This window comes from Borostomias antarcticus (assembly GCF_949987555.1).
Source record: "Borostomias antarcticus genome assembly, chromosome: 1".
Classification (NCBI taxonomy): domain Eukaryota; kingdom Metazoa; phylum Chordata; class Actinopteri; order Stomiiformes; family Stomiidae; genus Borostomias; species Borostomias antarcticus.
In genome coordinates, this window is record NC_140234.1 from 48554931 (window position 1) to 48578931 (window position 24001).

General features: G+C 46.3%; 1 protein-coding gene across 1 annotated transcript in view; it reads left to right on the forward strand.

Moving 5' to 3' along the window:
• Positions 1-13021: 13021 nt before the first annotated feature.
• Positions 13022-24001, forward strand: part of LOC311311118 (SPRY domain-containing SOCS box protein 4-like) — a 46329-nt gene continuing 35349 nt past the window's right edge. The window contains exon 1 of the mRNA XM_084440763.1: positions 13022-13259. The gene's annotated coding sequence lies outside the window, so the exon portion shown is untranslated. The remainder of the gene's footprint in view (positions 13260-24001) is intronic.

Genomic DNA, 24001 nt, shown 5'->3' on the forward strand with positions numbered 1-24001 from the left:
TTTTGGCCTACTTTCATTTTTTGGTCATTTCATTCCTTTCATCTTTTTTTGTCATTTTGAAACTGTGATAATGAAATATCTCATAGTCTGTGTTGTTTACATGTGACCTCGTAACCATGGAGACGCCCTCACCTACTGACCTTTCTCCCCTCACATGACATGTGCACAAAGACCCTCTCCACCGTATGCAAGCTTCACCGTAAACACAAGCCTACACTTTGAACTGGTGACCAGGAACTCAAATTGATAGCAGGTTTACATTCTCTTAAAGGTCCCATATTATACTTATTTATAACAAGTTGGTTGAAAATCAAACCCAAACAACTGGGATTCTAGCATACCTCTTTACCTCTCTCTTTCAGACCCGTTTCCTGTTTCTGTAGCTTTAGATGTCAATGAGCTGCTGCTCCCCACCCCCATCCTGTCGGTGCCTCTAGAACTTCAGACTGTGCAAATTCAGCAGGGCATTTGAGTGATTAGTTAACAAGGAGGAAAACAGGAGGCAAATCTGAATGGCTTGTTAAATCCCGTCTTCTGAATTTGGCTGCCCATTAAAAACAGACTGGGTCTTCTTTTTTCAGTGTTAGTAGGCTTATCAAGAAGCCCAAATGTATGTGCTCAAGCACTAAAAAGTGAGTTTATTCATAATAGGGGACCTTTAATAAAATGATCCTATTAAGTAATCATTACTGTTTTGAAATCAGTACCAAATTCCCCCAAATACTGAATCTGAATAGAAGCATTACATGTATAAATGTTAGGCTTTGATCAGGTCTCAGTGCACTGCACTCATGCACGTGTCCTCTAGACCAGAAGGGCCTTGTGTACTTGTTTACTGTATGATAATGTGGCTCTACAGTGAAATGAAATATGGGCATTTCCCTGTCATCTTCACTGTAAACATGACACTTACAACATGAAGGATACAAACATGGGTAACCTAGCCTAGCATACTCAAAAGTGTGTTCTCACCAATGATGTTTCTATCTGCAGTTTATGCATCTTTTAAATGGGGCTATATATAACATTTACGTAGACATATCATTTAAAAAAAATACTCTTAACAATGTTTGTGAGCCAATAATATCACTACTCCTGATCTCTCCGACCTGATCTCTCCCGACACAGGTACCATGTGGTACCAGCGTCGTAATACTATTGGCTCACAATCCTTGTTAGTGGTGGGAACCAAACTTCACATCTAAGACAGAGATAAACACAAAATGTATTTCGGACCTGTCAACATTTTTTTAATAATAAATTCATAATCGACTAGAATGGCAGTCGAAATGTTCTATCTGGCAACGTTAACAAAAATAATTTGTGGATCCGCTCTAAAATTGAATGGGTTCTTTCTTGGCCAATGCTACAACCCGCCACCACGTTTCATGAAAATTGGTCTGGTAGCTTTTGCGTAATCCTGCTCTAACAGACAAACGGCACCAAAAACATCACCTCCTCCCTGGACTTTGTCCTGGGCTGAGGTAATTAGGCCAAACTATTTCTATTGTCCAAGTTCCAGATGGTTTTCAAAGAGAGAGGGCTGTTAGGGTGGGTCAATAAAATAAGGACTTGTGAAAGGCAGAGGGCATCAGGTTAAAATAGGAATATCTAGTTGTGAATGAAAAGGATACTTGTGTCATCCGACCTATGATAAATAAAGTGTGTATTCCAGAATAATCTGAACCCCAGAGTCAAGTCACGTCCAATGTATGTATAAAGCACATTAAAAACAACTCACATTGACCAAAGTGCTGTACAAATCGGAGCATAGGCAAAAGATAGTTCAGCTACAGAGCTGCTGCTGTGTAGCCTATTTTGAAGAAGGGGTTCGCCCTTTCGCTTACCCACAGTGGATTGGCAAGGGAAACCACCTGAGTTTTCCACATTTTGAGAGGCTTGAATAACCTTTTCCCTGATATTGGCTGGAGAATACAGTTTGGTTGTAAAAGCTCTCCGATAAGATTGTGTTACATGTGCCTGTTCTGCAGACGTGGAGCCCGCTGTTGTATCAGTATCCTGAAGTTCACTGAGGTTCCCACCCTCCTGGCATGTTAATGCCCTCACTCACCTGTCTGAGCACATGCCTAGCACCAGGCATTCTGAGGACCCCGAGAAAGGTGTCTGGGCAGTTCCTGTCAGAAAGTGCTCATTGGAAAAGCATTTTTTACTAGAAGGGCACGTGCAATCCTGCATAATCCTGCTACAAACACACGGCACCGAAAACATAACCTCACCCTGGGCGGTCTTTTTTGGGGGGAGGGGGCAATACTTTTGTTCTGCAGCTTTCTAAAAGCCTTGTGGATGTTCTTTTTTTATGATCCGTCTACATAAAATGTTATCTATAGCACATTTTAAGTGTAGGCCTGTTGTCGTGTGCATTGTATTAGTTTAGGTGACATGCCTCACATGGTTCACTACTTGCCCCTGAATGTCTGCAGTGATTGTGTGTGTCAGTCTGAGAGAGCTCTTAATTCTTGTCCATATCTATTTCACGTGAGACCGTAGGAGTATGCACTCAGTCCATTCACCGCTAACAGTGTTTATTTCATCTTTGTTTCTCATTTTAGTTTTTTTTTCTCTTTCCATGATGTGTCACAAAGCCTACTGGACGTGTGGCTTATTCTATGCATTCTCACACCCCTGGTTTTGTAAAACAGAAAACAATAAACATGGAAAGAGTGCAAGTATTTGCAGTATGGTGTCCTTTTGTCACTGTGTCTGAAAGAAATGTGATATTTGGATTGTTGTTTAAAAACCCTGATGCCTATTGGTTTCATGAAATTGTTATTCTTTCTATTTCCATTAGATGGCAGCATTGGCTCTTAAGCAGTTGGGGGTAACTGAAGTAGAGCTGGCTCCAATACCTACATGTAGTAAGATGTAACCTCACCACACCCTACTCAAAGGTTTAACAACAAACTCACGACCAATATGTACACTGGTCCACATTTGTTACAAAGGTACTCTCACAGTGAATAGCAACACAGAGAAGCGGTAACACAAGCCAGACTCCCATAGGGCTTCTTATCTCAAAGTTAAACAAGCATGCTCGATTCCAATTGCCTCTGTACATTCTTTTAGCAAAGACGACGGCAAGACATGCCCTCAGACATTTCATATAGCTGTGGAAAGCTTTTATAGGTATGAGTTTGGTAACTGGAATTGTTCCACCCAGCCCCTAGGCCTGCTAGGACCCTCAGCCAGATATCCAATCCGATTTCCAGTAAGTGCTTTGAGGTACTGGCTAGGGTTCATTTTGGAAATAGACATTTGGGAAACACAGCACAACTACAGCAAAAGCAGATGCACAGCAACAGCTTGTTTAGACTGTATTGTTAATATTCTGAACAGGAGTAGAACGAAGGGAGGCCACTGTGTGTGTGTGTGTGTGTGTGTGTGTGTGTGTGTGTGTGTGTGTGTGTGTGTGTGTGTGTGTGTGTGCGTGTGTGTGTGTGTGTGTGTGTGTGTGTGTATGTGTGTGTGTATTCTATGTATGTGTGTGTGTGTGTGTGTGTGTTGGTTCAAGTGCGTGTGCTTGCGAGAGAGATATAGAGTGAAAAATACTGTTTTGTGTTGTGGAGTTTTCCATTGACAACCAGGGGCCTCATTTATCAAAGAGCGTGTAAATTCTGGTGTAAAAGAGGGCGTACGACGAAAACGCGGAAAATGCACAATGTAGCGTACGACGAGAATATTTACACGCTTTTCGGATCTATCAAAAATGTCGTATGCCCTTTTCTGCACGAGAAATCCGAGACCGGCGGAGAATAGAGTGTACGCGCACGCGCCCCGTGTTCCGCCCTCTCCACGCCCAAATCCAACCATATATGGTCAAAACTATGACAGCGTGTCGGGGATACCCCGGAAGGAACCGACATAATATAGCGTGGAGCAAAGGCAAGACAATTACGTTTATGGAAAAACGCGGAAAGAAGAGAAAGTTTTCGGAGACGGAGGTGCATGTGCTTGTTGGTGAGGTCCACGCGAGGAAAGAAAATCATCTTCGGAAGGTAAGCTATTTGTACGAGCCTACATTTGTCTGATCGCTCCTACAGTTTAGGTAGTCTAGTACTGTATTTCGTGCATCCTGTATGTGGCGTAGGCTACACGGACATGCTGTATTATGTGGCAGTGAGGAAAGCAAACATTCCACACATTCTGTGGTAGGCTATGATCGATTCAGGACCAAAAACAGGGAACGATAACACAGATGACCACTTCATAATGTTAGACCACATTATTAAGACTCTCATCTAAATCACCCGGTAAATCACACTTAAGCATTTATTTGGCTGCCAACAGAAAAACATATCAATTGAATATGGCTACACAATAAAATGTTTAATGCATAATCAAGTTAACAGACAAACTCAAAGAAAATGACTGAAATTGTTTCTCCAGACTCTGACGTGGGGTGGGACTCAGAGGAGGGGGAGTCTGCAGTGGTCCTTGACCTGACGGTCGTGCCCCCGCCGGTTGCAGCCTCTACATCCAGCGCCACGACCTCCAGTGCCTCCACCTCCAGCGCACCGGCCTCCACCTCCAGTGCCATCTCCAGCGCCTCCGTCTCCACCGCCCACGCCTCCACCTCCGGCTGCCAGCGTCCCTGCCTCAAGGGTCCCTGAGGGCTGGGCTTCCTATCAGACGCTGTGCTGGAGGCTCATGACCCTAGAGGCCCAGAGGAAAATGACAGAAGGGATTGGGGCAGTTGTGGGGCAGTTGTTCAGCAGTTGGTGGAGGTCACCACACTACACCACCAGAGCCAACAGGACATCCTCACTGCACTTCATTCCCTCACACATGCTGTCACGGACCTCACACAGTCACTCACTACCACACTCACGGACCTCACACATTCACTCACAAACGCACTCACACACCTCACACAGTCACCCACCAACAGACAATAAAATGGTAGAAATGTGAACCTTACTTGTTTGTGTCTTCATAGCTGGCGCATGACCTCAGTGTGGGCCCTTTGGCCCCGCTGGTAAACCTCATGACGGGGAGGGGGCTGAGGGCTTGGGTCCTCATTTTGTGGTGGGGTCTTGACTGGTTCTCATTCTTATCAGCTTTGAATATACATCTTGGCAAACATAACAGAATGATGTACAAGGAGGGGACAGATACCTAGTGAAAGTACTATTGGTTGCTAGTAAAAATACAATAATGAGGGCTTGGTATAAGGTGGAACCCCCAACCAAGGAGCAGTGGTGGGTGTTGTGGAGGAGATTTATGAGATTTATTTATGCATTGAGGATGCAGGAAGGAAGGTTTGAAGGGAGATGGGAAAAATGGATGGATTATAGAAGGAAGTGTGATGATACCACTAATATTACAATTGTCATATTTGAGTAAGAAAAAAAAGCTGCATGGATGGAAGTACCCATAAGCTGTTATTGTAAGTTTTTATGTTTTATTGTATTGTCGTTGTATGGATGGAAAATGCTAATAAAGATGAAAGTAAATAAGACAAAGAATATGTATCTTGGCTATGCATACACCAACAAGCCAGCCGTCACGCGCAGCGCCTGCCTCCAGTCTCGCCCCTACCCTGCTGTGCGCCAGGGTGAATGAGTCGTGTGTGGAGCCAGGCCACCGTGCCACTACACTTGTGATGAGCATGTCGGCGTCACATATGATTTGGGTATTTATAGTGTGCACATTTTTGCGATTCACATAGACGTATTCATTCAATGATGGTGCCCTTGTGTGGGTGCAGTCGCCATCGCCGTCACCTCTTTGGAGTTCTATCGAGTAGCGCCGGATTCATTTAGGCTCGCATTACGCACAGGAGGACTGTCATTTATATGCTTACCAAAGAGCAAACAGGTCCACATGATCACATATTAATGACAATCTAATTGGTCAATTATTGCCGTTTGATGGAGTGCCTGCATTAGGTGTGCGCATAGGTTAAGTTTGGGGAACAAATCCATATCGAACCATGAATGAGCCGGTTAGAGGACACGTCTAATCTTGCATTGCGATATATGTTTGTGCTGAATTGGCCTAGTAGCCTACATGATTGTGCGTTCATGAACTGTCGCTCTTATTCTCTCCGTCAAACATAGTAATTCACCGACGCACCACCTGCGTCGCCAGTTCCCCCTGTGTTCAAAGAGGGCGTAGAACACCGTGTAAATCGGTACGCCAACTGGAGAGGTGTCCTACAAAAGCGCGGAGAAAGGCGACTAAATTTTCGCCCTTACGGCTTGATAAATCGCAATGTGGGGGGGGCAAATGGCGTACGCCTGAACTCGCGAAAAAGACCGTGTAAAAGAAGGCGTACCTCAATGATAAATGAGGCCCCAGGGGCCTCATTTATCAAAGAGCGTGTAAATTCTGGTGTAAAAGAGGGCGTACGACGAAAACGCGGAAAATGCACAATGTAGCGTACGACGAGAATATTTACACGCTTTTCGGATCTATCAAAAAAGTCGTATGCCCTTTTCTGCACGAGAAATCCGAGACGGGCGGAGAATAGAGTGTACGCGCACGCGCCTCGTGTTCCGCCCTCTCCACGCCCAAATCCAACCATATATGGTCAAAACTATGACGGCACAACGGGGATACCCCGGAAGGAACCGACATCATTAGGACAGACAAGACGTTTATGGAAAAACGCGGAATGAAGAGAAACTTTTCGGAGACGGAGGTGCATGTGCTTGTTGGTGAGGTCCACGCGAGGAAGACAATCCTCTTCGGAATGTATTAATAGCCTACCTTTGTCTGTTTGCTCCTACAGCTTAGTAGCCTACTTTAGCTACGTATTGTGCATCTAGGATTTGGCATACACGGACATAGCCTACTGTAACATGTGGCTGTGAGGAAAGAGAACATTCTGTGGTAGGCTATGATTAAATTAGGACCAAACACAGGGAACAATAACGCAGATGACCACTTCATAATGTTAGAACACATTAAACATTTTCCCCTCTGGGAAATTAAGACTCATCTAAATCACCCGGTAAATCACAGCATTTAATTGACTGCCAACAGAAAAACATATCAAATGAATATGGCTGCACAATGAAATGTTTAATGCATAATCAAGTTCACAGACAAACTCAAGGAACATGATTGAAATTGTTTCTCCAGACTCTGACGTGGGGTGGGACTCAGAGGAGGGGGAGTCTGCAGTGGTCCTGGACCTGACGGTCATGCCCCCGCGAGTTGTACCCTCCACCTCCAGCGCGCCGGCCTCCACCTTCTTATCAGCTTTGAATATATATCTTGGCAAACATAACACGGGATGATGTACAAGGAGGGGACAGATACCTAGTGAAAGTACTATTGGTTGCTAGTAAAAAGACAATAACGAGGGCTTGGTATAAGGTGGAACGCCCAACCAAGGAGCAGTGGCTGGGTGTTGTGGAGGAGATGTATGTTAGGGAGAGGTTCACGCATGCATTGAGGATGCAGGAAGGAAAGTTTGAAGGGAGATGGGAAAAATGGATGGATTATAGAAGGAAGTGTGATGATACCACTAATATTAAAATTGTCATATTTGAGTAAGAAAAAAAAGCTGCATGGATGGATGTACCCATAAGCTGTTATTGTAGGTTTTTATGTTTTATTGTATTGTCGTTGTATGGATGGAAAATGCTAATAAAGATTCAAAGTAAATAAGACAAAGAATATGGATCTTGGTTATGGACACACCAACAAGCCAGCCATCACGCGCAGCGCCTGCCTCCAGTCTAGTCCCTACCCTGCTGAGCGCCGGATTCATTTAGGCTCGCATTACGCACAGGAGGACTGTCATTTATATGCTTACCAAAGAGCAAACAGGTCCACATGATCACATATTAATGACAATCTAATTGGTCAATTATTGCCGTTTGATGGAGTGCCTGCATTAAATGTGTGACATATAGCGCGGAAGGGTTTGGGACAGCGCATAGGTACAGTTTGGGGAACAAATCCATATCGAACCATGAATGAGCCGGTTAGAGGACACGTCTAATCTTGCATTGCGATATATGTTTGTGCTGAATTGGCCTAGTAGCCTACATGATTGTGCGTTCATGAACTGTCGCTCTTATTATCTCCATCAAACATAGTAATTCACCGACGCACCACCGGCGTCGCCAGTTCCCCCTGTGTTCAAGAAGGGCGTAGAACACCGTGTAAATCGGTACGCCAACTGGAGAGGTGTCCTACAAAAGCGCGGAGAAAGGCGACTAAATTTTCGCCCTTACGGCTTGATAAATCGCAATGTGGGGGGGGCAAATGGCGTACGCCTGAACTCGCGAAAAAGACCGTGTAAAAGAAGGCGTACCAACAGGCATGATTATATCAAAACAGGCAGGATTATATCAAAACAGGCAGGATTATATCAAAACAGGCAGGGTTATATCAAAACCGGCTTGGTGATGATTCTCTGGGGGTTGTGTTTTTGTTCCACTGGCTAAATAAAGAAAGTGTTGTCCACAGTCACGGAGCTCTTGTGTGCTACGGTATAAGATACTCTGAGAGCGAACGTGTGAGCTGGGGAGGAGAGGAGACCCCGGACAGTGACGCTTTTCACCTCATTGTCTGATCAATAATACATTAAAAACTTCTACCTCGCCCTTTTTGTTTTCCTCTCTCTTTACTTACCTGTTTCTTACTAGATGGGTCAACATACGAAAAATAATCACCTGACCTGACCCCTCAAAATTTGATACAGAAGGGTTTTCAATTGATTTGGGTACTTTTAGGCATGCTTAAAAACACACTGAAAACATTGAGTAGAGTCTAACTTCTGGAAAGGGGTCATTTTCAAGATTGCTGCTGAGAGGTTAAAAGGGCTGTATCTCAATCACTACAGTCACCCTTGAAAGGTGGTTTTGGTGTCTAACCCTAGATTTTAGGGCTCAAGGAATATGATTGAATCATTGACATTGCCATCGGTTAATTATTTATTGGCAAATCCAAGATGGTGTCCCAAGAGAGCAGCAGTGACATCACTGACATAGACTTTTTTTCCTGTTGAAAATCAATGTTACAAATATGATCACAGAGCGAAATGCTAACCCTGAGATCTCATTCAGGGCGAAACAGCGCAAGCTATAGGTTTATTGCTTGCTCAACAAACAAGCAACTGATCTTTGAACCAGGAAGGTCTTCCGAAAGGCTAGTAAGCCAGAACGAGCGCATGTGATCTGTGATCATATAAGAGATGCAGTCCTACATAGACTGTAGATTCTGTACCAGAGTGCCACTTCCTTGATGGAGGTTCACTCCTTCACTGAATACCATGGAAGCACAGAGAAAGCTATGGTGAAATAGTGCAGTCGTAGGCTGACTTCACCATCTGGCTTGAAACACTGACTTATCTGGATGATAAGTGATTAACTCAAAGAAAGGGAAGGGGCCACTGTGGTCAATCACCTCTACATTCTGATGTAGACCTAGTAAAGGCTGCAGAGGAACCATCTCTTCTACACACCACTGACTGGAGAATATACCCATGTCTTTGTCTTACTCCTTTCTTGTGCAGAGGGAGGTAGCACGGGCCTTTATTTCAGATCCAGTCCAAAGCTGATGGCAGTTTTAAAGTGTATGACACATCAACAATCGACGTCTACATCAACCGTCTAAAAGAAATCCTTGGGCATGACGTGTTGCCGTGACTGGTTGCAAGTTGCGACACAACTTCTCTAATTTTCGGTGTTGGCAAAAAGACTGCTTTCCAGAAGTTTGTAAAAGGAGACCCTGTCCTTCTGTCTTGTGCCAACTCATTCACCGTCCCAAACCATACCACAGAGGTGAGCGATGACCTTGTGTGCCAAGTAATGGCTGTCCTCTTTGGTGGCAAATGCACAGATTCCCTTGCAACAATGCAAGATATAACACCTTCAGCAAGAAGGTTGTCTCTGCTTCGTCGCTTCTAACGTCCAAATGTCTGCCCACAACTGAATCTGCTACCAAACGTCACTGTCGTAGAGCGTACTACTAGATCATGGTCTGGATCGGAAAAGAAGAGCATATGGATGCCATGAACTTGTCCCACTTACGTCAAAAATGAATTCCAGTCTCTCAAAGGTCATTGCTTGTAACTGCTCCACTGCCTGCAAGAGACTCCGCTGCCCTTGTAGAAGATATGGACTACCATGTACTACTGTCTGTGGACCATGCCAACTTCAAGATTGTGACAACCCACATAAGTTTCAGAGGAGCTGGAGGATGATGATGACTAGCAACTCCAGAACCTACAACCAGTCCATAAATAAAAAGCAATCCAGATCTAATGACCCCACTCACTCCTTTCACCCATCATTCCAGTTGTTGCCATCTGGCAGGAGAGTCACCGTCCCACTAGCCAGGAAGAATGGATCCAAAAAATGATTTTTGCCCAAAAAGGTACATATACAATAAGTCCCTCAACCACCCCCCCCCCCCCCCCCCCAAAAAAGTCTAAGAACAGTAGTTTTTTTTATTGTCTGTTTCATAGTTTTGCCAGAGTGCCAAATTTCCATTACATGTAAGTTTAATTGACAATAAAGTTTTTCTTATATTATCTATCTCCATCTCACAGTCTTCCCATTTTAAGAAGATATATGTCTTGTATACACATACATTAAGCCCACAGATTTACCACACACTCCTTTAAGAGCGATACATGTTTAAGCTTCGTCTGAACCCAGCTAACTCTTTCACTGGAATTACTCCAGGGAGGGTGAAATGAGGGACCTACAGAAAAATAATTTATCTCTCTCTCTCTCTCTCTCTCACACACACACACACACACACACACACACACACACACACACACACACACACACACACACACACACACGTGGACACAAACAGTGGATACAAACACAACATTAGCCCACAAATGATTAAAATGAAAGTAAGTTCAACAACATGGGAGCAACCTACTCCTCTCTTAGTGTGTTAACGAGCAGATCTACCACCCTCATGATGACTTTGTGCTGTTTGTTTGTGAATAGTGTTCCATCTAGGACGCACCACACTCACACATCACGCTGCACACACATATACACATACACACATTCACCTACACATTACACTCTGCATACTCACTGCATATACACTGACTGCACTACTTACATTGTTCTCTTCTTTAGCTTATCCTTTTTATTTGCACTAGCTTTTTGCACTGTCATGTCTCGCCCTTGCACCCTGTCCAAATTCCTCATATGTTGTAAAACTGCATGGCAATTAACAGATTCTGATTCGGATCTGGGTCTATCCTCACAACTGGATTTCGTGAGACCCAGAGAGGAAAACTGCATTGTGAGACAAGGGGATTGGAGGGAGAGAAAGAGAAACAGAATAAGGAAAGACAGGCGTAGGAGAGAGGCCCATGAGGAATGTGTCTGTCTGCGGAGTTGAAGACATTTCAGTGAGTGTCACTGTGGACATTTATGGGCTTCCCTGAAATATGTGGAAAGACTAAGAAACACACACACGCACACAAGCACACACACAGCATGAGGGGTATGACTCATCAGCACCAACTGGATGTTTAGATCAGGCAAGCAGGCAGACCAATGGGTGGGCAGAAGACAGGCAGTTATGTGTTGTTGTTGTTATTGTTATTATTATTATTATTATTATTATTATTATTTTAGGCAGGCAGACATGCAGGTCATGGGCAAGCAGATAGGCAGGCAGGCAGGCACATATGCATTTAGATAGGCAGACAAACAGACAGAAGGACAGACACACTGACACAGGCAGTTACACAGACAGACAGACAGACAGGCACATACACAGACATACAGTACACACACACACACACACACACACACAGTGATTGTGGTGTATGTGTGTGTGAGAGAGAGAGAGAGAGAGAGAGTGAGGTAGAAAGAGAGAGAAAGGATGAGATGAGATTGAAAACGAGAGAGAAAGGACGAGAGAGAAATGTTAAATTTTCCTGTGGATCATATAACAGGAAATAAAACTGCTGAGCCGATAGCTCTGTTACTCATGCTTGTCAACAGTTTAGAGACTGATCCATCTGCCAGTCTCTTACAGACTCACACACACTCACTCACTCACTCACTCACTCACTCGCATGCACACACACACACACACACACACACACACACACACACACACACACACAGTCCGAGCACAACCAAAGACTGAGGCCTATGCACAGCTGAGCTAAATTAAATAAACCCCAAAATATTTTTTTTGATTAAATTCAGATGTGTAGAAAGACACATGTAATCAAAAGGACTGTCCACTGAATTACTTGTGATATATTGTTGGTACTATTCCACACAATTTAGATATAATTTAGTCCAGGAGCCAATAGTGATATTTTCATGAATTGGTACCACCTAAGGCGACCAAACAATTTAGGTATTTTTGTCTTCATGGTCTTTGTAAGACCATTGGGTTTCCAAAAGTATTGTCCAGAAGTCAAAATAAATTATACATGCAGGGTTTTGTCATTGTATATGGGGTAGTGATTACTATCATTAAACAAGATAGGCAGGGTTATCATACCAAAATACAAACTAGAAACATGTAGGAAGACAAAAAAAAAGTGGTCACCTTAGGTGGCACCAAAATCTGAATTGGCCCCTGGACTAATTAGGCTAATAGGCTACGGGTGAGATTGTAGGCTATAGGTCCGCGCATGGTGCTATACGCCCATACATCAATTTGTACTGAAAACTGCTTATCCTTGGTAGGGTCTAATAGCCTACCAATGCTTATGTGAGACCCTCAGTCCTACCAGTTAACCATGCTAAGTTAACCATGCTTTCGTTTTCTCTCTATCTTCACCAGCCGCTACGAGATTGCCTCGTCGATCCCAAAGGTGTCAGTGTTGCGAGCAATTGCTCTCGTATCGTAGCATCGCTCCCGGAAAGCGACAGACTTTAGGACAGCAAACAGGGAGTAGGCCGCGCGGGTGCCCCCCCTACCGTCACCTATTCATTCCTGATCCTGTCCAAGAGCTACGTGGCCAATCAGCGCGTGGCAGGGACACATGAATGGTGATATCCAAGGAATGGCTCGCGGAACAAAGAAGCCGTCCGTCGCGAATTCCTGTCTTCGTCGATAGATTGAGTTGGACACAGTTTATTTAGGATTTTATTCGGCCAAGCTTGCAACAGATAGAGTGAAACCAAAAGAATAGATTAGGACCCAAATAAAAGTCCCAACCGCTTTGTTTTGCTCCAGATCAGAGGAGGAAACTTGGCGTGGCGAGAGCATAGTGTTCGCTCATCTCAAGGAGAAGGCGAGGCGTTTTTTGGTACATTGTTACATTGTTACATTGGAACGTAAGTCAAACATTTCCTCGCATGCGTGACTTTGTTGGTAGCCTACTGCATCGAAAATAATCGTGTTGAAACAATATTTGTTCAGTGTGCTTGGTATTCAAGAGGTTCAGCAAACTTGTCAGTGTTAACAACTTTGTCGCTTTGTGTTGGGGTGTAATCTCTGATGTTATGAAAGCGCTCACGAAGTGAAGCCACGGGAGAAGGCTGATTTAGTTATTGAAAACGAAGCGGGATCAAACGATCTCGCCTCGGAGAGCAGGCTCAGTAACTCGAAAAGCGAACATGTTTCCTCATGTCAAATTCATAAATCAATTTGCAGTGGCTTGCATATTGGTAAATGTAATAAGATAAAAACAGATGATGCTTCATTGGTGTGTAACCACATTCCTCTTTGTAGACTGCACCATAATTCATAAGCATTTCATTTACAAATGCAACGGCTAATGTTTTATAAGCACAGCTGCTGTACCTCATGGGATAGCTACTGAGGCTAATTTGGCTCCAGGCTTGTTGGTTATAGGCTATGACTTGGTAACTTTCTGACCAGACGAGTTGTTTCCATATGGGTGCTTCCATTGCAGAATTGGGTCATCCAATTTGGCTTTTAAGCTATTCTCACCATTGACTCAGCATGATTTGACGTCACACTTCCGTGACCGCAGGCAGGTGAGCAAACAGGCCATTCATTTATCTACACTGGGAGGTTTGATATTACCCATTTTGTTTTAGTGAATCTTTAGGAGTTTGCTCGCCATTTAACACGTGGTTTAAATGCTTTATTCCCCAGAGTAGCCTGTAACTACACCATCTGTCTTGCCCCCCGGGGCATTGGTAGATAGGCTTGGGCTACTCTCCAGATCAAGTGGTGTGACGGATCTATCGTGGGCGGACTGCGACCAGATGGATAAACAGTGGAGACTTTCACTAATATTCTTTTTTTTTTCTTCTTTTTTTTTTTAAAGCAGGTTGTGCTCGATCATGCTTGAATGCATTCTTATTTAATCTTAATATCTTTCTTTGATCTTCTGACCTCTTTAGAAAACATGAAAATAGTGATGGCACTTGAATAATCAATACTTCCCTACAGTTGGCATAAGCCTATTCAGCTTTTTCCATGGTTTTCCTTTGGTGCCATCAATTCCCCCTACACCAAGTCATCACCATCTGGGATTTGAACCCATGACCTCATTGGCACCAGGTGACTTTTGTGACCCCAGAGCCACTTGGGTGGTGGGTGTCATCCATAGTGAGTGTTATCCAGCACATGGTTTTGAACAGAAGTGCCTCTCAACACACAGCCTCTCATAAGACCATCTTTTTTTTTCTTCTTTTTTTTTTATTTATTGTTTAGAGGATAACCCCTTGAGATGCATCATCTTGTTTTCAAGGGGGTCCTCGGGACACAGGACAAAGAAAATACAACACATGCACATTCACACTCGCTAAAGCTCTTGATCTTGATCTAAAGATCTTAATCTAGAAATCTCACATTCTGTTTCTGAGAAATTGAATGTGACCTCATGAGATCAAGATGGTCTCACAAGGCTACCCAACACACCAGCTAGAATACCAACCTTGGTTTGTCTGTCCGTGGTGTTTGTGTGAAGATTTAAGAGCATTTGAATCAGGATGCTAGGGTACATTTCTCAGACTCCTTCCTCAACTGTAATTGAATGAGAAGGAAGGATTCTCTTTGGGTTTGGAGGATGGTTTCTGTGTAACTGATGGGGTGGTGTGGGCTAATATCAAAGACTGTTTAGAACGGCTTATAAAGGGTGGGCTTAATGTGAGCAGGCTCCAAGTCCTAGAGGGATTTTGATGGAGTGTTCAGTGTTCCCACAACACACCCCATGCCCCATTGAGCAGGATGGAAGTTTAGAGATGGTGGGTAGAACAACTGGTGATGTGTGGCCTCTACTTTCACATCATGTGTGCATACAATTTGTTGAGAAAATGGGGCACTCTTACAATATTGCAACAATATCTTCAAAGAAAGTGCTTTTCTTGCACATTGTATTCCTATATTTTTAATGAGTTGGGTGTGTGTGCATGCATGCACATGTGGGTGTGCGTGTGAGAGAGACTACTGCCAATGTTCTGTGATGATATGAAGTGATGAATCTTGTCTTCCCCATCCCACTCCAACTGCGTTTTGCGTATGATTTCTGCAACCCCCCGGCTGTCAGAACAGAGATTTGTCATAGACCGGAATGTTCCTTCTTTGGGTAACACAGGGAGCGTTGGCAGTCAGTGCCTTGTTTCAGCTCCCCTACACATTTCATCACCAAGGAGAAGCAGGCAGACTGTCTGACGCTGTCTGGTGAGGCCAGAGAAGAAGTTCCTTTTGGGCTCATGTTGATGATGTGCTTATTGCCATGACAACTCGCCGCCTGCGATAGTTGGGGAGGTTTATGGTGACAAATGAGGCGGTGAATGATCGCCGTGTCACCGGGGCGCCTGCGCCGGGTGACAATCAGTCCCTCTGACAGCTGGGGGTGACACAAGGTGTTTAATGATCTCTCACACACACATTTCACACTCTCTTCCTCTGCCTTGCTGTTGTCATTCACCTCTGTCTCACTCAGTCTCTCTTGTGCCATTAAGACTTTATCAGCAGGATTTAAGCCTTATATAGATGAATGGGTTTAAATGAATTGACTTTGATTCACCTCAAAGGACTGCTGGACTAATGGAGACCGTAGGAGAGGGGAGACCTATTAACCGTCACCGGGACATCGGTTTCAGGACCAGTCTAATCAGAACGCCACAAATCATGTCTCTTCCCAATAGGGATGGAGGCAGGGCTGGCAAGCAGCATTCCCTTGCTCGCTCTCTCCCTCCCCCTCCCTCTCCTTCTCTCTCTCTCTCTCTCAGCCTGCTTGTCTGGTCGTGACAGAAGTGATGAATGTATTTTCATCTTGGCGCACGCACCGACAGTGCTGCGTCAGCTAGCAGTCACCCAGTCGTGACATGCGTCCACTCCCGCGGGGGCGCGTCTTGGTCTCTATAACCCCCCCCCCCCCGCGCAGCAGCAGCACGCACATGTAGGACACAAACACGCTCTTACAGGCTCCCCCTATTGTCTGTTGTCTGGCACCCTCCCATGCGTACCTCCCCCACACACCCAGACACACACTCCACCCCGCTTCAGCGCGCAGGCATGCCGCCGCCGTGCGAGTTGCTGAGTCAGTAGAATGGTAATGTTTCAAAATCCCATTAGCAGTGATCTTGGTAGCACTCAGTGCTGGGGCTTTATGGGACGGCAGGCTGGTTTAAGGGCGAGCGAGGCCCTCCCCTTCCTACCATGCAGCAGAATCTAATCACATTAGCTGGTTGAATCATTCGATCCCCATCAATAATTCCCGTTGATTAACTATTTGAGTATGCATCTTCATGTACTGTCCAAGGGCACTGAAACCGTTGAGACTCCATTTTGCGGAACTGATGGTCTGAATCAATCCACGAGTGGGGTTTGCCCTTTTCTAAGTATTGAGTGCACAAATGTTAGAGCGTTGGACTTTGTTGCACAAAGGATGCCTATTTGTGTTTGTTTTACTTGTATTACTCTGCCACACCCATTCCATGCAAATAAGGTAAATCGGTGTCCAATAGGAGTTATTAGAGGTATGTAAGTGACCAGCAGTGTCTTAAGAGGATGCTGGTCAAGACGGGTCTTCATTTACATATCATTTCCCCTAGCGTTCTCACTCACTGCCGTCTGTTAGGTTCACAGTAGCCATTTTGTGTCCAAATCCTCGCCATACATTGCAGACACTATGGCCTAGATCGCCGCCACTGCTGTAGCTTGTGGGCCATTTCCTGGCTTCGCTGTCACTGAAATGCATTCGTGTTTGTACCACCAACAAATGTGCAGCATGCTGTGCTGAATCATGCTAACTGATGGACTAGAAAATGGACCACTCATGCTGACGTGTGCTACAGGCCTTGGGCAGCACGGTCTGCTGCGGCCATTGTGTGAGCGGGCCTCTAGTTGTTATCGAGTGATATGTGATACCGTGTAGCCGTGGTGATGGGAGAGTAGGACCCCATCATTTACGAGAGAGGGAGAGGGAGAGAGATTGGAGGGGGGGGGGGGGGGGAGAGAGATATATCTTTCCCTGGAAGGGAGATGGAGAGACTGCCACCCACATGTTTCTATATTGATACCATAGCTTCAGCATACATTAAGTAGCAGCGGGGTATCTGTAAACGGGTATGTCCACATATGCATGCATTGCATTGTTGTCTTTCAGGTTATCTTTTTCCATTGAACTCCATTTAGCCCCGTTTATTGTACGTCAGTCAACCCCGTTTATTGTGTCTCTCTTATCAACTCTACATTTACTGTCAAACCAGCCGACGACTGGATGAAGGGAAGCGTGTGTGAATTTGTATGTCTGTCTGCGTGTGTGTGCGCGCGCGTGTCAGTCGTCAGACTCTCTGATGTTAATCGCGATGTAGCCGGTGGCGTGTTGGCTGTTTCCTCCTAACCCCCCCTCTCCCTGAAGCACGGCAGACGAGACGGGACAGGACATGCAAAAGACCACTGATGCAGCTTTGCATGGCGAGTCTGAAGACGAGACAGCAGAGGCACAATGGAAAACCCACGGAGGGGGGGGGGGCAGACAGGATAAGAGAAAACAGACAGAGATGGAGAGAATGGGAAAAGGGGGGCAGGAGAGAGAGGGAGAGGATAGGAAAGAAAGGGAGGGCAGAGAGACAGAGAGATAGGAGGGCTGACTAAGAGGTTTTAGACAGAAGTAAGTCTCAGTCCATGTGGCATCTGATAATTCTTGGTTTCAAAAGTAGTCCGCTATTGCCCAATGGAGACCAGTCAGTATCATAGTGATGGGGAACAGCTTTTGGTAGCATTGTTTAGTGCCATCACCTGTTGTGCCCAGTTAGCGGGTCCCAGCAGGATAAATATACTGCTACACTGCATAGTAAATGAGGTCGGGGGTCAAATGTTGTTGGACCATCAAACATAATGGATCTGTCCTCTTATTTGCCGCCCCTCTGTCTGACCTTGTTTTCCTGTCCGTCTATGTGGACCTTTCTTCTCCGGGCCGGCGATAAATCATGCACCTGGAAACAGGAAGTGTCCCCCCGTTTCAGTGAAACATCCTCCTCCGGCACCCCTCCCCTCCTTCCACCAGCTGCCACCTCCTCGTCCTCGTCCCCGTCTCCTCGTCCCCGTCTCCTCGTCCCCTCCCCTCGTCTCCTCCCCTCTTATCTCTTGTTTTACCGCTGGCATGCAAAGCGCCGTACCTGAGACCGGTGTCAGACAGAGGGCAGCGTCTAAAGTGACGTGTAAACGCTCACTGAACACACACACACGCTAGTGGCGAACCCCGTCACCCCGCCCGCTCCGCTCAGCCATAGGCCGTGTTTGTTCAGAGCGCTGTTACGCTTCAAATCACTTCCCCCTCGGAAGGCGGAGAGAGTGGCAGGGAGGGGCCGGCGGCGGGCAGACGGGGAGCGGGGGCACAGGGACCCGCTGGGGGTCCTCGGGGAGTGGGGACCCCGCTGGGGGTCCTCGGGGAGCGGGGGACGGTGACTCCTCGGGGTGGCGGGGGGGACACGGACCCGCGGGGGGTCCTCGGGGAGCAGGGGGACGGTGACTCCTCGGGGGAGCGGGGGGACGGGGACCCGCTGGGGGGCATCGGGGAGCGGGGGGACGGTGACCCGCTGTCGGTCCTCGGGGAGCGGGGGGACGGTGACCCGCTGGGGGTCCTCGGGGAGCGGGGGGACGGTGACCCGCTCGGGGTCCTCAGGGAGCGGGGAGACGGTGACCCGTTGTCGGTCCTCGGGGAGCGGGGGGACTGTGACCCCGCTGGGGGTCCTCGGGGAGCGAGGGGACGGGGGACCCTCTGGGGGTCCTCGGGGAGCGGGGGGACGGTGACCCGCTGGGGGTCCTCGGAGAGCGGGGACAGGAGGAGAGAGGGCTTTGTTTTCACAACCCTAAGGGACAGAGAAGAGTTGTGTCGAAGAGGTTGTTTGGGAAAAGGCTGAAAGTGCCTTACACCCCCGAAAGCGTGTGTGTGTGTGTGTGTGTGTGTGCGCGCACGTTTGTGTGTGTGAGAGATCATGGCTGAGTTCTCCCGCTACGCTATGGTTGCCAGGCAGCCCTAGCCGCAGTCTGGCCCTTCCCAGCAGGTGCGACCGGGCTGTCAGTTTCAGAGTACTGCTGACCTCTGTGTGACCGCAGTTAAGGACCGTTTCTAAGAAAACCCGGAGGAACAAGAGCTCTGTGAACACACACACACACACACACTGGTCCGGGTGTTCAGTCAATCGCAGGGCACAACCAGGATTAGTAATGCTGAGATGGAAAATGTTCTCTATGGACCTGACTGAGCTTGAGCAAACAAACACCGGCGCATGCACACACACACATGCACTCACATGCGCACACAGAGCGATAGGCGCTCCAGTTTCAGCCGATCTCTGCGTAAGCCGTTGTTATTCGCCCAGCTCCGCATGCATAATTGAATTGTGTTGTGTGTGCAGTGATCTGCCCATGCCCAGAGCCCTGTCGTCCAGCTGCTGCACCCAGGGCCTGGACTCCTGCTGTCTGCCTGACTCCTGCCCGCCCCACTACCTTATGGATCTCTGTTCTCAGCAGTCGGTCCTGTCCGTGGACGGTAGCAGCAGTGCAGGCTAGACAGCATTTTAGCCCTATGAGGTATTTACATTAAGGTATTTTAAGGCTGCCCTGGCGAAGTTCTATTAATCTCCAAGACATAGCTTGTGCTGCGTTGCAGTACTGAATCCTCAGTGTGCGTGCGTGTGACCCGGTTTTGAGCATCAGGGCCACGTCACCGCCTGTGGAACGGCATCCCTCAGTCCCCGGCGTGACCGTGGTCCAGCTCAGATGACGGCAGAGTGACGGGTCCCTGGGGCTTGACAAAGACAGCCCACGTGACGCAAAAGAGCTGCGAGCGTCAAAGAGGGGCCTGCAAACCCATATTTGTCACACAAGTTGTTTTTTTCTCTCTTTTTTTGTGTTTAATTTTTAATTGGAGAGCCCGTCAAAGGCCCCAGCTGAGCAACTCATAAATTATATAACCTAAAAAGACACTTTGCTTAGCGGCAGCTAATGATGTTCCCTTTTCCCTGGTGCGCTACTGAGCTGTAAACCGCCAGGCCAACTCCACCACGTCAGCCTAATGTAGCTGCCAAACTGACATGGCTCTCCTGAACTGCCAGCATGCTGTCCAATTAGGCTCAATGTCATCAAATCCCCATCCAGTTTGATCTTGTGAACAGAGGGAATTTGATAGCGTCAGTCAGTCAAGTCTTGCTGTGAGATCCTTATTTCCTAATACTTTAGGTTGCAAATTCTATTTTCAGAGGAAATGTGTGACTGTGGGAACCAGATGGAGGTTTTCAACAGTTTATTTGCCGTTATGTGCCATGTATGGTTATCCTTCACGCCAAGATCACAAGACGTGATTCTGGGTCACAAACAAGACATGCTTCTAGGTCACAAAACAAGGCTCTTTGATGATCCTGGACCTGAGGGAGACAGATAGGGGGTCCATTACATCTCAGGTCCTTTGTGGAGCCACCTCAGTATTGCTTACACTGAACAGTCATTCCAAATGTGCAAGCAGCACAGGAAATGAATAATTCAAGTCTTCTTTATTTACAAATGTCTCTCTTTAAAAAAAAAAAAAAAAAAAATCTCCTCAGAACAAACAAATGATAAAAGGATAATTGGATAGGATTTCTTGTCCGACCAAGAGGAAGAGCAGAGGACTGCATTTGGCTGTATGATGTACTGGTGTGTGCCGGCCGCCTGGCACAGCCAGTCTACCGGCAGCTTGTACTGTAGAATCTGTTTCCTGGGGGACTTAAAGGGGCACTTAACCCCGATTAGCATTAAGCATTGTATCATTCCAAAATGTGCAGCATGTTACAATTAATGTGGTTTTCATTCCCTCAGTGTTTCCTGGGGCTATTTTTCTCACTTTCAAAAAACTCTACAAATGATGCGTTTGATGTCAATTATAGAGATTTGGTCCTTCCTGCTCAGAACTATAACTTCAAGTTCTGCATTTTTATGTGCCCGCCCACACCTAAAAGGTGGGGCGGCACCCACGCTCCGGCAAGACAACCACAACACCCTGTGGACGAAAACAGACGGGACCGTTTATGACCATGGCAGAAGGCAAATGTCCGGCTGATATGCATGAAAAGGATTTTAAAAGTCTACTTCTGGAATTGGACATGCGTGGCTGTGGCTATTTGTGTGAACCGGGATACAGGGAGGGTTAGGCTATTTTAGGATCGAGAAGGTGAACTGGAAACGCCAAGCCACCCGGGAGAAACGGATGGTTAAGCATGAAGTTAGCATTTTATTACTACTAAATATACTTTAGAATTTATAATAGGTCTATTGGACTCGGTTTTTCAGTGAACCGAGGTGAACGTTCGTGGCTAACATGTTGTCTATGAACGGAGAGCCCTTCTGTGATCAATGATTTTCTGGCTGATGGCCTTTATTTTGGAACTAGTCTAGTAGTAGTAGTAGTAGTAGTTCAATTCATTCAAGACTTCTCAGACTGTTTGCAAACATCTGTGGCGAACAGAACAAACTGCACAGTTGTCTGTGAGTCGAGCTTTTTACTTGCAGGTTGGCCATCTCAACCCGTTGGTTGCAGTCCCTTCTGTGTTCCGGCCTTAAGAGATGAGCCCGTCCTAAATCATGGGGTACAGGGGTAGGCCCCGTCAGGCCCCCCTCACGCCTCCTGGCTAAGCGTCCTGGCAGCTTAATGTGTGGTGCTGAGACACGCCACATCCCTGATTATTATCTAAGGCTTCTCTTTGTTGCTTCAAGATGACCCCAAATGATGAGTCCATGAAGCTCTGCTAATGAACACAAAAATAAGGGGGGAGCGCGTGGAGCCCCCGGGGGTACCCTATTAAACAGTTATCTGAAATGTTGGCTGCTAATTAGCATATTTAAAAGTAGGCTTACCACTGATTAATTAAAAAATTACTTGATCACATTGCCTAACCCTCAGAACATAGATATAGACACTATTTGTCAATTTTGCTTGCCTGGTTACAGTTATTGTTACAGTTAAATAGTTATTGAAGAAATTGTTAAAGAAGGCCTCGAAATTGGCAATTTGGCGGCCATTTTGATATGCAAATTAGAAGGTTAAAAACTCAAGATCTTGCTTGGGAACACATTTTTATTTATTTTTTGGATTCAGCACCCATGAATTATGATTAATAAACTGGTACCCGACTTTTACCCCCAAATGCTCCACACTTTTTATAGAAGGCCTATTTTCTGAAATCTCTCTCGACAAACAGCCCAGTCAGGTGGAACTGAAATGGGTAGGTGCACCTTTAGGCAACCTTTCACCATACCTCAAGACTTGTTAGCGCCATGGCATTGGGCTAGCAGACGACTGGAGCTGAAACCATAAGCACTACCCTTAAAATGCCAGGCTCAAATGTCTGTGGTGTTGGGAGGCTAGCAAAAAAATGTTCTGTCTATTGTGCCTTCTTTTCTGGTATTTCTTATTTTCTGTTTGGCCCATTCCTTCGGTGCCATGTACCTGATCAGCGCCCCATGTATTCAGGATGTTTTCTGTTCTTTTTTTATTTGATTAGATTCTGCCCCCCCTTGTCTGCAGGCTCCTGCCGCCCGTGTTTGTGTTTTGTGGCGGGTATTTTTGGAGCTAATTTCCTGCGTGTCTCTCCAGGGGGTGGGCAGATAGACGGAGGGATGCAGAGGATTAGGAAGAGGGAGAGAGAGAGAGATGCAGGGGGTTAGGGAGAGAGGGAGAGATGCAGGGGGTTAGGAAGAGGGAGGGAGAGAGAGATGCAGGGGGTTAGGGAGAGGGGGAGAGATGCAGGGGGTTAGGAAGAGGGAGAGAGAGAGATGCAGGGGGTTAGGAAGAGGGAGAGAGGGAGAGAGAGATACAGGGGGTTAGGGAGAGAGGGAGAGATGCAGGGGGTTAGGAAGAGGGAGAGAGGGAGAGAGAGAGAGATGCACCCAGGGCTCCTGACTTGGTGATTTATATCCATGCTGCACCGGGGTGGCACTTCTGCTCTTTATTCAGAGACTTAATGTTTTTGCCGACAGAGGCTCTATTCAGCCTGCGATCGTATACAAGTCAGAGCCTTGGAGGGGAGAAAGCCTTGGACTGTATTGAAGACTAGGGAACAGAGAGAGAGAGTGCTAAAAAGGGAAGCTGTTGTTTTTCCAGTAACTCGTGCTGATAAATGACTTGCACTGTCATTAAAAATGTCAAAATCATTAAAAACGATCCACAGCCTCCACCTCTGGCAAACAATCTCACCCCTCGCACCGCTGGCACTCATATCATGCTAAATTGCCTTTTCCCAAGTGTGTTTGAACGAAATTGAAGTGGGGGGCCTCAATCGCATGGCAATGATTGTCTTTTTTAATTGGCGACCACGATTAAAACCAGAAGGTGACAATTCTCATTACCTACCTCGAAATTGTTTGCGCACAGCGGCAGCCATATTAGAGATAAAAAGACCCTGAAAATACCCATTGACTACCGACTAGTAATCCAGTCACACAGTGTACCCACTTATTATCCTCTACTATGTGGTTATAGTATACCCACTTCTTCAGACACCACTACACCACTGGCTGCTGATGAAAACAGTAGACACCTTTTGTGTGACAGAACATATGGGCATGCATATGTACTTCATCAAGGACACAGGCTTGACAGAACAGGGAATATGGC